Genomic DNA, 13,968 nt, shown 5'->3' on the forward strand with positions numbered 1-13,968 from the left:
CAGGTACTTCTATAAGTCGAAAAGCATTTAATGGACCAAAATGGTTGTTGTACCAAAGGAGGTTTCTCAAATTTCATCTAGTGTGATATCATGTCACACTACTGCAGTTAAGTCCTATGCAAATGGTGTAAAAGCCCTTTCACTAACATGGTTCGAACCATCACCTTGCTAAGGTGTGCAATCAGGGGTGCCCATCGCACACGATCCAATAATCGTCTTTGATAGGGCTCGAGGACGTAGACGTTCTAGCAAAAGCATTGTATGCAAAGACAAGGCCAATCGCAAACGCTATGCCTAAAGAACGTGTTTGCGATATACAAAACTACCTAAAAATTGTGTGAAATGATACACCTATCGATCACGCTCTACATTGACGTAACGTTTGCAATGCAGACGACATCGGAGACAATTTCTTGACATGGCGCATGTGCAAAAATATGTCTATCCCAAACATTTAATCTACTACTATCGCCCATGTTTCCTCTTAATGAGTGTGTGTGATAGGTGTTCCTAGCACACACACACACACACACACACACTCTTCGATAGTGCATCATGTTCGATGATCCATCAACACACATGTTTAAAGGTCAGAAACCTATGTTCTATTATGGATAATCACACACGTTATTCGTCAGTGAAACATGTGTGCTATATATTTCCATCGCACACGGTTTTATTTTAGCCATGTGTACCATAATGACCAGCTGCACAACTGCTTGTTTCCTGATAATATACTCCCTACAGTTTATAATCCTCCAGAATTTGAACTGTAAATTTCCATATTTGAATTATAAATTGTAGCATTCACATATTTCATATCCATCATACATACCCTATTTACAATGGTTCAACAACCAAATGCATAAATCAAACCGCAATACAATATCTTCAAGAATTAAAGAATTAAGCAAGAAATTAACAATGATAAACCACAGTAGAATTAGAGGCGGTAAAGAGTGAGGCAAAAATTATTTGGATTGTTGGAGAAGGTGAAGAAGTGGAATGCCGATATTGTTTTCTCGTCCATGCCGAAGGCACATACAACTTTAGTTCAATCCCTTGTGATGACTGCCCGCCCATTCACCGGCTTCAAGAAGATTTTTAGACCATCATCATGGTAGTTTGGGTGATATACTTTAATTTTCCTTGCCTCCGCACCGATCATGTAGTTTGTGAGGTAATCTTGAGTAAACTGCTTTGGAAACCACTAAAAATTGGAAAACATTTAGATATTTGTGTTTAATAGCTTATTGTGGGCAGGAAAAATAAGGCAACAAATTTCTTATCATCCTAAAATTCACGGTCATCATGGATAAAGTGTTCACTCATCACCCATCTCTTTCTCCTAACAATCTTTCTTTGTTTCCTCACTTGATTATGATCCATGAATGCTGCATTGCCCCATACGCAAAATGGGTCGAACCGTGGAATTGTACCTCTAACATATGTGCCTACAAGCAACAATTAAATGTTAGAAGCTAAACTGCAATTGCGCAATGATGTAATATAAGACATGGGGTGCAACTAACCTCGATGGTAAATAACATCATCGTCCATTGTGGACCTGCATAAGTAGATGGAAAGTCATGTTAACTATAATAGACTTAACATCCACCAAATATAGACATGGTAAACAACATCACCTCCTAATGTTAGCTTCATTGCGAAGAGTTAACACGGTAGTAAAGTCACTAAGTAAAAAAATGGATAGACGTGTTTAATACAACATGCTTAACACCAATCAAATATAGCAATTGTAACTGGTATTGGTGAAATTGAACTGGACAAATCATACTTGAACATCATATTGCATAATTGAACATCACATTGTGCATAGCTGAAATTAACAAGGCACATTTTAACTATAAATTAACAACCAAATATAGCCATTGAAATTAGTATTGACGAAATTGAACATGACAGTTTCATACTTAAACATCACATTATGTATAACTAAATTAAACACGACAGAGTTAAACATGACAAGGCATATGTTGTTGGGGAACGTAGCAATAATTCAAAAAAATTCTACGTGTCACCAAGATCAATCTAGGAGATACTAGCAACGAGAGAGAGGGATTGCATCTTCATACCCTTGAAGATCGCTAAGCGGAAGCGTTCAAGAGAACGGGGTTGATGGAGTCGTACTCGTCGTGATCCAAATCACCGATGATCCTAGCGCTGAACGGACGGCACCTCCGCGTTCAACACACATACGGAATGGAGAGACGTCTCCTCCTTCTTGATCCAGCAAGGGGAGAGGAGAGGTTGATGGAGATCCAGCAGCACGACGGCGTGGTGGTGGAAGCAGCGGGATCTCGGCAGGGCTTCGCCAAGCACCAACGAGAGGGAGAGGTGTCACGGAGGGAGAGGGAGGCGCCAGGGACCTGGGTGCGGATACCCTCCCCCCTACTATATATAGGACCCCTAGGGGGCGCCGGCCCTAGGAGATCCAATCTCCAAGGGGGCGGCGGTCAAGGGGGGAACTTGCCCCCCAAGTCAGGTGGGGCGCTCCCACCCCTAGGGTTTCCAACCCTAGGCGCAGGGGGAGGCCCATGGGGGGTGCACCAGCCCACTAGGGGCTGGTTACCCTCCCACTTCAGCCATGGGGCCCTCCGGGATAGGTGGCCCCACTCGGTGGACCCCCGGGACCCTTCCGGTGGTCCCGGTACAATACCGATTACCCCCGAAACTTTCCCGATGGCCGAAACTGGACTTCCTATATATAAATCTTCACCTACGGACCATTCCGGAACTACTCGTCACGTCCGAGAACTCATCCGGGACTCCGAACAACTTTCGGGTTACCGCATAATAATATCTCTACAACCCTAGCGTCACCGAACCTTAAGTGTGTAGACCCTACGGGTTCGGGAGACACGCAGACATGACCGAGACGACTCTCCGGTCAGTAACCAACAGCGGGATCTGGATACCCATGTTGGCTCCCACATGTTCCACGATGATCTCATCAGATGAACCACGATGTCGAGGATTTAATCAATCCCGTATACAATTTCCTTTGTCTATCGGTATGATACTTGCCCGAGATTCGATCGTCGGTATCCCGATACCTCGTTCAATCTCGTTACCGGCAAGTCTCTTTACTCATTCCGTAACACATCATCCTGTGATCAACTCCTTGGTCACATTGTGCACATTATGATGATGTCCTACTGAGTGGGCCCAGAGATACCTCTCCGTAACACGGAGTGACAAATCCCAGTCTCAATTCGTGCCAACCCAACAGACACTTTCGGAGATACCCGCAGTGCACCTTTATAGCCACCTAGTTACGTTGTGACGTTTGGTACACCCAAAGCATTCCTACGGTATCCAGGAGTTGCACAATCTCATGGTCTAAGGAAATTTTCCACATGACAAAGGCTTTTGGCAGTTTGTGGATCGAGATGTGATTCGCTTTTTGAGTAATAGTTTCTTTCATTTGGTGTGCTCTTCCTGGAGCCGGTAATAGGAAAAATTTGGTGCATTCTACTTTGTTGTTATGGTATTTATAATCCTTGAATTGTTTGAACCTGACTCTCATTATCTGTCTTCATGGTCTTGAGGGTATTTTGGATATCGTGGAGGTAACTGACGATGAATTCGTCTCTTGCCTCACCGATCTGAACACGGAGTTTCCGAAGCTACAAGAGTGCTTGGTTAAACGGTGCCATTAAGTTTCAACTGTCTTTAAACTTACTACTTCAAGTGCAATTATCAACTCCTTGCAAAATTGTTGGCTTTCTCATCTACAAAAGGCAACTCTGGTATTCAAGGAAACATATAATTAGGTTCCACTCACTACGTCAACTAAAGCAACTGCATCTGGAGCACTTACCAGGGAAAATCGAATAAATAATGACGTAGTACGAGGGGATTTTTTTTCTCACTATTGCCATCCTGTGTTCAGTTCCAATTTCGTAGTAGGAGACAGACTCAAAGTCAATAGATTCCTGTCCTTTTCTATAGAAATAGGCTTGGTCAAGTGCTTAAAAAAGAGGTGACCCGAATGATTTCAATGAATTGCTATTTGGTCAGATTGGAACAATTGGATTCGAAAGGAAAGAAAGACTGTGAACGAAGAGGGCCGCCCATGATCGATTGGATTCGGCAAATAAAGTAGAGGGCCCGCCCGTGTCACCACCAGTCCACCGAACCAGCTGTAGATCGCTAACTCTCTTGTCGACGCCCGGAACTTATGTACGAGTTAAGAATGAATTGTTCTCGAGTAGAGAGGGCAGGATAAGGATTCAGTAAGAAGGAGAGTCTACTTATGGAAATGCCATCCTCTCTTTCCTCAGTAACAGAGTGACTAGCTACCCCGACTTTTTATTCCAGTTCCATTCTTACTGGTGCAGGAGTCCAAAGTGCATCTTCCAACTCCCTAACTGCGTCTTCCATGAAGTTCGGGAGACCCCTCACGTGCCGCTGCCCGTGAGACTCGCCTTTGTACACTTTGCGCACCGCTTCGACTAGACCCCGCTACTACCTCGTATCCAAATACCTGCGATCTAGCTCATTCTTTTTTAAGCCCTGCAAGCCTAATAGAACCTTGTTTCCTGGGCCAAGTCAGCCTATAAGTAAGTAGGGCTGAAGACAATTTGTTTGTTAGTTTTTCAATCTTCTTCCTTCTATGCTTAGAGTAAGTGGAAATGACCTCCTTGATCAGCAAGTAAGCGAGCGGTAGTTCAGTCTCCGACAAGTGAGGCCGAATAGCCCCAGGTGTCCTTTTCCTTCTAAACTAGCTGCTCTCGCTTGACTCTTCTAGTGAGCAAGCAAACTGGTCGGGGAACAGGGTCGGATCAAAGTAAGGAATGGGAATAGCACTCACTCGTTGAAGGTAAGCCAGAAACAGGGGTTGTCCTCTCCCTTACTTAAGTCCTAGTCCATCTTTTCGTGCCCCAAAGGGGAAGTCAAGCAATAATGAGGGAACTTGACCCACACCTGACGAAAGAGTTTGGTTGCTCGAAGGAAGCAGAAGCAAAACCTGCTTTCTTTCTGTCCCAACCTCCAAGGGTTCCTCCCTGTATGACATAGTCCATTGGATTGGGGCAATGGTGCGCACCTATGTTTGGTGTCCCCTCTCTCACTTCCTCGTCAGATCCTGGTCCCAAAGGGCAATACATTGAGTCGGAAAGACGGGGGGCTTTCGTAAATTCAATTCTGTAGCCGAACTAGCCCCTGGATCAGCTCTCATAGTGGGAGAATCAGAGTCAAGTTAGGCGCAAAAGAGGGGGTTGACATCATTCGTCGTGATTGGATCAATCAGACTCCCCCACAGGAAATGCCAAGGGGCGCCCTTTCTCATTATCATCTACCGCCCATTTCTTCATCATCTGCTGCTGCCTTAAGTGCGTAAAGTAGGCTCAGCTTCTTAGGTTTCTAAATATCTTGTAGTAGCCGAAGGTAGTCCAGTCCGCTTGTTAGATTGAATTGAATCTTATATAACCTACGTAGCTAAAGAGAAAATCATAATAGTCTAAGTGGACCTCTCAAAGGTACAAATAAGTAGACATTAGTCTTACTGGTTCGGTCTTTTTCTTTTTTGGTTATGATGCCCACATTTCATACTTCTCAATTCTTATTTATTCAAGGGTTCGTATGTACTGAGTGACTCTAGGTCTATTCATATGCAGCTTCAAGAGAGCTTTATTCGGCCTTTGTATGACCGTCTTCCCTTCCTGTCTATCTCCTTCGGTCAGGTAGTTCTGCTTCCGATGCCGGAGGAGCAGGGTGGGATAGAAGGGTAGTTTCTGAGTTCGAGATGTCTGAGCTTGGAGGTTCCGCTTCTCTAATGTGATAATAAAGCAACAAGCAACGCTGCTCCCGTGCGCTCATCCCTTGCTTGTTCTTGAGCGCTAGTCATTCATCCCTAGCTGGGTTCTTGGGATATCTTGATTCTCTTTATGATGATGTAAGGGTCGGCAACAATGAATAAGGAATCGATCGGAAGTTCGCGCCAATCGATCTTCTGTAGGAGTAGGAGTTAGCGCGAATCCCCTCTTTCTTCGTTTAGAAGAGTGCTGGACCTCCACAACGTCAAACCATAGAACACAGCTCCTTTCGGTCGAACCCTAGGAAAGACGACTTTACCTTTTTCGTAGATAGTCTGAGTTCGAGCTACTGTAGTCTCCCCCGTTGACCTTCTTTTTTAGATAGAATCCTCAATGAGTGGAAAGGACTCCCAGACTTGCTCCACAGTACTATACCATACAGAGCCGCGCCCTTGTGATATGATAAGAAGAAAAGGGGCCAGGCCGCCCTCTTTTCTTTTCCGCACCAAGCCTTCTTGTAAAATCGGGTGTATAGCTCAGTTGGTAGAGCATTGGGCTTTTAACCTAATGGTCGCAGGTTCAAGTCCTGCTATACCCAAAACAAAAAAAACCACTCTTGTATTTGTAAGGATGCATAGTAGCCTTCAAAGAGCACTCTTTGGCCTTGAGAAAAGCCCCTTTCTCATCAACATCTCGACTTCGCTCGTTGTTTGAGGTCAGTATAAAGGAGATCAGATCTGTCCCGGGAATCGAAGGATACAGAAATATGGAATCGAGCACAGATTATAGGAAACAAGCAAACAGAACAGGTTGGATCCCATCTTTAACTGCACAGAGCAGCAGGCTACTATTGATTGATGATCTTACCTTCCTGAGAGTCGAGGAACAGCAGATGAGATAGCCGAAAGGGGGGACCCCGGGTAATAGGTTTCCTTTTCCGGTTTAGGCTTGAGAGAAATCAGGAACTGAACTGAGCACTCCACAAGTATGGATTGGATTGGATTGTTTCATTCTGATACCAACTTTCATGCTGGAAGATAAGGTTGCCATACTGGGAAAGGGGGAAAAGAAATAGGATCCCCTCTCTTCTCTACAGGAATGAACTTCTCCTCGCCGACCACTGGCACTATACTTAGGTTAGGTGCAATAGGTGACTTAGGTTGGGTTGTCTGGATCAATCCTACAACGAATAGCTCTCTTTCCTTTTAATGGAACACTCACTAGATTCTGCTAAATAAGGATAACTGCAAAGATAAGCCGGGTCATCCGAAAATCAAGGAAATATTTCCTGGATTTTCTGCATGGCATATTTCCTATCATTTCACAACCTACTTTTTTTCTTAGTTAGATACTATAGCACCTTCCCTTCATGGGGAGATGTTTATATACCATCTAAATTCATTCATTCATTCATTACTTACTTGCTCTTCTTTCCCAGTGATCGGAATAGGGATTTCCATGGATTGTAGGCCCTCGATTGTAATGATGGTATCAATGAAAGATGAAATAACATGATACTATTTAAAGCAATGGTTGATAGAGCGAGGTCTAACCTTGATTGGGTAGACCGAGAAGCAAACCACTAAGCAACTGGACTGCAGCCCCGAGAAAACAAGCAGTTCGGAAAAGCAAGTCAGGAATACGGTGGCGATGCAGCCACATACGCATTCCCGCAAGGGGTAGTGAAAAGCCATTAGGGGGAAGAGATAGGTTTCTTATTCTAAGCCAAATTACTATACCATAAGGAGATTACCATTATGAGATGACACTTGAGAGGGCACTTTAAAGTGATTGAACCCACTTTCCATGTTAGTTTAAGCAACAATATCGCTAGGGACCAAAGTAGTGAAAACGACAGCTCCATTTTCCAAAACTTTCTGTCTCATAAGACTGTGAAACCACACAATTTGACATTCCCCTTGGGAAATAGGGAAAAACAGGCCCCGGATTCCGATAACTTATGTCTCGCCTAGTGGAAAAGTACACAATTGACTAAGAAGATTGGAAGGTGGTACGAAAATACTCATCGGGTCTTTCGTTCCAGCAGTCATGATATAGCTTCTAGCTTTGACCGCTCTTAAGGTGCCCGCACTCTTGGCTTGAATCGCCGACTTGTGTTTCGGTTTAACCGAAAAGTAGAATCCTATCATTTCACTACTCGACAGAGGCTCCTCATTCATCCATCGGATAGGACGCCCCATCTATGGACCAAGAGAACGAGATATTTACTTTTTTTACATCTGTAACTACATTCTCACATTTCTTTTTTGATCTCATGACTTTTTATGCGATCGGAAAACGAATGAGATTAGAAAGATAGGCGGACGACTTGACCATAAGGTCGGATGTTTCCGTGAGCAGTAAGCAGCGGATCTCCCCTTTTTGGGGGAAAGCTGGTGGCCCTTTTGGCGTGTTAATTCTTTCGACGGGGCGGCCTTCTTCGTTCGGTAGATCCGGTCGAGGTGGTTTTCGTTTACCAGCGCGCAGGTGGTCTAAGTTCCTATGACCGAGTCTTTCTGGCCCCTGTAAACATATTTTCTTAATGTATTAAAGAGGGCCTCTCTAACCGGTGAAAAGTGGTAGGTGTCCACTAACGGCTATTCCTGGCTCGGCTCCGATAACGCAATTCCGGGAGGAGTCGGTAGTTGGGCACTGGATCCCTTCGGACCTGGAGAACATGTGACACTGCGTCGGGGTTTGGTGAACCAACAGGTCGCTCCTTTAGTTGAAGTATCGGGCCCCTTTTTCGTTGCCTAGGTTACACCTTCGGAATACCCCAGACGGGGATTTCGCTCTATTCCCCCCAATCTTCACTTTACGCCACGCCGACTCTCCGTCGTGGAATTAGACCAAGGGTCGAAGACCCATACCATAGGACCCCGTCTCTCGTATCTTATCTTTCGCGCGTAGGAGATCGAGACACAGCCTTAGGGCTATGTGGAAAGTGGATCGATTGCCCTAGAATTACAACTACGTAGAGGGTCTCTACAAGTCTATAAATAAGTTCCCAAAAATTGATCGGTAGTAGTCCGGTCGCACCCGAACAATAATATTCCAGAGGGAAATGCACCTAAGATCAAATATTTTGAGCCGGCTTCCGTGGAAAATTCAGACTTTCTTTTTGATGCTGCGATCACATAAAAACATAAACTTTGAAGCTCAATAGCTAAATACATGGCAATTAAATCATGAGCCGGGATCATTAAGAGCATACTGCGAGTAGGAAGTGGAATTAATACAATGAATTCAGAAGCATCAAACCTCTCTTTTTCGAAAAAATCGAAACACATCGAAATGGTACCAGCCGTACTTAATAATAGAAGGATTTGGCAGAAATATGTAAAATTGTCCCTCCTAAAAAAATTATTCCAGAATAAATGGGAAATAGTTAGGAGAGGTGCGCCAGCGGCGAGCAGAAGCAAGGTTATTAGATACCGAAGGAAAGCCCGGCCAGAACCACACGTGCAAGTTTCCCTGCATGTGGCTCGTCCGTGATAACTTCTTCGGATTTGCGTGAACTAGCGGACCGATCACTAAGTGGTTAGTACCTCCAGCATGAGCGAACCTTTTCAGAACTGGTTAGGAATGGGCGCCACTATCCCAGCCCGGATCCAGCCAGGTTCTATTGATCATGTCCCCTTCCCAACAGTTGTATCTTGTCTTGGGGCGTCTTTCTTTGGCTTTACTATCAAGCCAGATGCGGCGCCCTTTCGCATTATCATCTACCGCCCTTTCTTTCCTCCCGTCCCTTCACGCATGAAGATCGTCGTATGTATGTTCGACTTCGGTTGCCGGTGCAATAGAATTGGCGGGAGTATATTATGGCAGGATCAGTCACCTGGGCAAACCAAAACCCTCCTCCAAGAAGAATTGTGCTATGCCCCCCCGATATCCCTATAGAGCGAAAGAGCTGCCTGGTGATCCCTAGGTTGCAGCACGTCCGGTCGTTAACTCCTCGCTAGCTGCCGCCGTTTCTAGGACCGACCGACGCCTCACCTGCATGCACAGGTACCTACGTAGTGTAGTGTCGGTCGCACATTCATAATAGCGTTCGGACTCATGTGCCTTCCTGAACCAGGGGAGTTCCCTTGCTCCTGCTGCGTACGATTAGCCGGCCTTGCGGCGGCAAAAGGATTAGGACGTCCCCCCATGCTAAGGTTCCCTGCGGTCCGGCCGCATTAGGTTAGGGAGCTGGGCGATAATAGCTCCTCCGCATCCCAAGCGCGCTGCCCTCCTAGGCGCGCAACACTAAGTAATCCAAGACAACCCACATTACTAACTAACGGTGGATAATCATCTTTCTTAGAGGTACTAAATACAACTCCATGAATGAGCAAAATGAAGGTTGCGTTAATGATAAAGATCTCTGGGGAAACCGCTAAAAAAAGATTGAACATGTGGTTCCGAGTTTCGATAACTTCTTCTACTTTCATTTCCTCCGTCTTCCAAATCGCAGAGTTAATTCAAAAGCCTAGGTGTTATTACTGAGCTGCTGCTCTTTTTTCTCTAATTCCCTTCTAAGATCCTCCGACTACTCCTCCTTATCCTACTCACTCGAAGTTTCGTTGGTCATTTATTGTTTTTTTAGCCTCTTTGACAAAGTTAGTAAGAAGAAAAACCTCGATGTTCAGTACACTTCACACCCACACAATCTCTATTTGAAACTAACACTCCATTTCCAGATAGCGAGCGATCGCTCAGCAATGATACCGCGCCGGACGAAGTACCTATCCCCGGGGACCATGCTTTTTTACTTGTTTCCTTTTTTTTCTATACGAAATTAAGACGATTTCGTTTGTGTTCATGTTGGCGATTTCAGATGTGAATGAGGCCGGTCGTCTCCCCTTCCTACGGGTTCCCCAGTGACACATCAACCACGCCCCTTCCTTTTCTCCGATCATAAATAACCTGATCTCTTTCTTTCTAATTCATCCCCTTCTTTCTAATTCAAAAAAGAAAGGGGGGGGGGCGGTAAGGCAGGCTCGCAACTTACAAAGGGCACTCGCTGCTCGCAGGCCTGCTCTTTCTATTATGATTTCTATGTCTATGAAAGCTCCTTTGACTCCAGCCCCATAAGCTATTCTTTCACCTGCACCAGCTCTTGGTCTTTGTCCAGGACAAAGATATCGCAATAGTGGAATAAGGAAGTGCAAGTTGGCGATCGAAGCAAAGGAAAGATCAAGCCGAAGAGGATACCTGGGGCCATCTAAGACGGCTATAGTAAATAGCTTACACGACTGATCAGGCTCATCAACCTATGGAACCTCACGCTATGTTGCTATGATTCTTTTATCACGAAAGCATGTCGGGCGAAGGAATAAAACGCGTACAACACTAGCAAGAAGAGACTTGCCAAAGAATTCGATGCCTCACAGGATCCTGCAAAAGCGGAGTCCAAAAAAGCACGAGTCGGTCGGCGGTTTCAGATTCAGATAGTTCAGTTCAATCATCATCTGACACCTTTCGGTGCCATTCCTTTTGAAACAGGCGTTTCTTTTGTAAAAGAATTCGATGCCCCTGCGAAAAACCGAGTCAAGAAAGAGGTAAGGGCCGGGTCAGAGGCGGAACAGACATTCAAAGCAACCGAACCATAGATCCAGCTTTGCAGGACAAGCATAACGAAAGTAAGCATTTGGCCAGACATTCAAATAAACCCTATATCTAGAAATCCATCATCCCTGTCTGAACGGTCTAAGCATCATATCTTTTTCTTTTCACTTCCGCTGCATCGTCCGGACATCAGAAATAGCTGCATTAGCAGCATCTCGCTACAACTCCCTTGGCAACCCTAGCACCAACAGGAACAACTCAGTTCAAGCTAGCAACAACTAACAATTTCTACTTCCTCGAACAAGAGCTTGCTTTTAGTTCACGTTAGCTACATTCGTTTTAATAGAAAGATGGGAAAGGCTAGGTTAGCAGAAGACTATGCTTGTGCCACAAACTTATTGCTTCGGAGAAGCATTTCTTCAATGAATCTTACTCAGTACAGTATTCATAAGGGACCTGTATCTAAATATTCTGTTCTAACATTCCAATTTTGGTTGGAAGTTTCTCAAATGAAAGAGCACAACCCTTTCCATCACTTCTCTACATACTGGCATTCGGAGCTAGGAGCAGAGAAGAGAAGTCAATCGGAAGAATCGTAAAAGCCTGGAGCTCAAACATTGCGTTCTACACTTTACTTTTGTTTTGTATCTCTGAAACAGGAGTGAAAAGAAATCAGCTCATCCACCGCTAACTAAACAGGGCGAAACTAGCTCTTCTTTGGTTTCCCTGGGTCCAAGTTGGGGCAAAACCTGCTCTTTTCCCAAAAAAAGTCTATCGTACTAGGTGGTGCGACACGCGACATAGGTAGTAAAGTAGTGATTTTGGGCCCAATTCATACTTATTTTTTGATTGGAATTCTTATCCTAGCTCGGCCTACTCGCGAGATGTTAGCCTTCAGCCTGATTACATAAAGCATAGCACTTCTGATCGATTTGAATATTCCATTCCCTATTTCCTTGAGCGCTTTCACCATTAACCCATGGGTGCCAAGACCATCCCCCCGGCTCTTTCTTCTTCTACTTCATATAATAGAACACAAGGATCGAACCTACTTTGCTTTAAGTCTGTTTACTTTTTAACGCCGTCTACGGAGAGACAAGATGAGAGAGGAGAGAGGAAGCTGAACGACAAGAGCTGACGAAGTCCAATCAAGCTGAGGCCTGGAAAGAGTTAAGAAAAAACACCTTCTACCTGCATTCATGGGTGCTCAATGATAGATTCCACATCAAGATAGGCAAAGCGGGATACAGCTCGTTTATTACCTCAAAGAAAACAAGAAACAGGTCTTTTCTAATCACGGAACACGAGAATAGCATGCACGGGAGAAGGATTTAGGGAAAGGTACACGATGATTTTTCAGAGTCTATAGGGGAAGATTCCACCAGCCCCAATTGCTTTGGGTGAGAGATCGAACCTCCACTCGTTTCTGGTTTCTACTTTCTCCCTAGGGAAAGAAGATATGATACTTTTCGAAGAATGCAATCCCCGCATTCCGGCCCTGCTCTGCAAATCAACATCTGAAGATCTACGGGTCACCATAGTCTTCTGATCCACTAATAAGATTCCGCGCTCGAGATGATGTGATCTGAACGAAAAGATAGATACATCCGAGCTGCCCAAGGATATGGTCTGGGTACCGATCTGCTAGGATAAGGGGGAGATCCTAGTAGCCATCGCTGTTAAGAACAACCGATGCCTTATGTGTATTGGATCCGCTCTTCTGTTAGCATGAACACATGAATGAGATTCTATTCCTCTTCCTTATTCTTCCTAAATAGAACCCCCCAACCTAGGTGCGGAAGTAAAATAAATCCTTGTTTGTACATCGCTGAACTTACATACCCGGGCCCGGCTCAACATTCTTTTAAAACAATCGAATAACGGCTTTTCCATGACTTGGCCATTCAATCTTGTGAACTAATCGAGACCGAAATTGGATAAAGAGATACAAAAGGAGAGGAATACCCAATCGATGAAAGAACATGAAACCCTTCTGTTTCTATAGAGGTACGGGAAACGGTTGGGGGCAATAAAGTAGGTGAAGTGGTTGGATTTTGCGAGCTGTTCCAACTACTGCTGGATGTGATTCCAAGAGCCGAACGAGAATGAATACCACACAGAAGAGTCAAGACCGGGCTCCCTAATAGAATGTTTAACGGGTGCTTACTTGAGCAAGAAGCCAAGTCATCGATAATCAAAGAAAGGTGTGAGTGAACGAGCCCAACTTTCCGATTCAAATATGACTCCTTTCCACTTTCAACAAATAGAGAAATCTCCGCTAGGCTAGCAGTGGGTAACCAACGTAGTGCCCCATTCGTTCCATGACATCCAATCAGTTCTCCTCGGATTCCAATCCAATCTCCCAATCAGTGAGAAATAGACGGTCGGATGAGATCTCGAACGTTGTCCCTACCTACTGAGGAATCAAAAGTGTACGTAGAAAAATAGAGTGTTGGAAATGCATCGAGGAGAACTTACCTTGTGAGTCACTACTCCGGCACTGGGCAGGAATACTACTAGCGAGGCTTATAGGCGGCTAGTTCTTAAAGAAATATGTCAGCTATAACCTAGCCTATTGAATCTGGTACGCCCGAAGCACGAAACTGGATAGGTAGCCCTACCTACGACTAGAAAAGTA

The 13,968-nt window shown here is 44.8% G+C and overlaps 1 non-coding gene across 1 annotated transcript; it reads left to right on the top strand.

Moving 5' to 3' along the window:
* The first annotated feature begins 6,305 nt into the window (after positions 1-6,305).
* TRNAK-UUU lies at positions 6,306-6,378 on the top strand. Its single transcript has one exon. It is a non-coding gene; the product is annotated as a tRNA-Lys (tRNA).
* The last annotated feature ends 7,590 nt before the right edge of the window (positions 6,379-13,968 follow it).

Source organism: Triticum dicoccoides, chromosome 5A, assembly GCF_002162155.2.
Source record: "Triticum dicoccoides isolate Atlit2015 ecotype Zavitan chromosome 5A, WEW_v2.0, whole genome shotgun sequence".
Classification (NCBI taxonomy): domain Eukaryota; kingdom Viridiplantae; phylum Streptophyta; class Magnoliopsida; order Poales; family Poaceae; genus Triticum; species Triticum dicoccoides.